The following is a 1,765-nucleotide window of genomic DNA, read 5'->3' as shown; positions in this document are numbered from 1 at the left end:
AGTCAATATAATCTACACAAAACATATATTGGAACTATAGCATAGAAATAAAGAAATAATCTGTAAGTTCAGATAAAAACAACAACAGATTAGCGAGTGTATTTAGCCGTTTTACTTTGTGTCTTAACTTTCCTCCTCATTGTGTAAATGAATGTAATTTCTGTAACAAGAAGGTTCCAGTTAAAAGCTTCAACTGATACGTTTTGTTTTCATTACAGAACAAAAGCGCTCGATAAATTACGGCACAGCGGCCAAAATCCCAAACACAGCAAAAACAATCATAACCGCTGCTTACCTGAGCTTCTGTTCTTCCTGATGCTATTACATTTATAACCGTGTGTCCCATTAGGAATAGAATCCGTTATTTTGTAAATGTGCTTATAATGAAAAACCTCCAAACTTTTTCCGGTTGTGAAGTAAAACAGGAAGTCGTTAGAAAGCTGATCGAGCGTTTCATTACCACGTTTTCTTACTAACAATTACAATCAGAAGCTCTGATTGGTTCAGAAAGCTCTCTTACAACAATTAGCGCCAATTCTGTAGGAGCGTTCCATTCACCCCGGTTGTTCCTGTGAAGTGCACTACGTAGGGTATTCCATTTTAAGTGAGATTTCAATCCAGAGGTAACGAAAATGTTTAAATGAAGTGAACTTCAGACTGTGTAGGGAGTAGGAAGCGACGCTTCATCACCACACCGGAAGCTGCTGGAACATTTATACATTGTGTGTGTTGTGGGTTAAGACGACCGGAGCGTTATTATTATTAGAGAGCAGAATATTTATAATAATAATAATTATATATACACCGATCAGCCATAACATTAAAACCACCTCCTGGTTTCTACACTCACTGTCCATTTTATCAGCTCCACTAGTTCTACAATTACTGACTGTTGTCCTCTGTTTCTCTACATACTTTTTTTTAACCTGCTTTCACCCTGTTCTTCAATGGTCAGGACCCTCACAGGACCACCACAGAGCAGGTATTATTTAGGTGGTGGATGATTCTCAGTACTGCAGTGACACTGACATGGTGGTGGTGTGTTAGTGTGTGTTGTGCTGGTATGAGTGGATCAGACACAGCAGCGCTGCTGGAGTTTTTAAACACCTCACTGTCACTGCTGGACTGAGAATAGTCCACCAACCAAAATATATCCAGCCAACAGCGCCCTGTGGGCAGTGTCCTGTGACCACTGATGAGAGTCTAGAAGATGACCGACTCAAACAGCAGCAGTTGTTCCAACATCACCAAACTTACCAAAGAACTTAAACTGAGTTCTTAGAAAGGAAAAGTTCCCATTCGTCCCATTTTTTCAGTTCCATATACAAAAAAAAACACAACAGAAAATATGACAGGGATCCTGATTAAGATTTCTGGATTGTTTTATTCTCATTATTATTTGGACACATAGCAATACTGCAGAAACACAAGCACAGACAAACGGAATGATTCCAAGAGTAAACGTGGAGAAGCGTCTCTCCTCTCCCCGTCAGGTCGACGGGTCTAGTCTAATTTACACGGCGACGTGATTTAAATAAAAGGTTTAAATTAAATAAATACATTAAACACATAAATAAGGTCGGCGCGAAGGAACACGCGTAGCGATCATATAAAAATAAGACGCGCGTCATTTTAAGGATAAATAAAGACATTCAGGACGACGTTCACCTCACATGTACATGATTAAGGCAGTTTTACAGCAGGACGTGAGTGACCTAGTTCAAGGCATTTCTGGCTACACTACAGGGTTCAAACCCTTCATCAT

The sequence above is a fragment of the Trichomycterus rosablanca genome, chromosome 9, assembly GCF_030014385.1.
Source record: "Trichomycterus rosablanca isolate fTriRos1 chromosome 9, fTriRos1.hap1, whole genome shotgun sequence".
Classification (NCBI taxonomy): Eukaryota; Metazoa; Chordata; class Actinopteri; order Siluriformes; family Trichomycteridae; genus Trichomycterus; species Trichomycterus rosablanca.
This window is presented reverse-complemented; position numbering follows the sequence as displayed.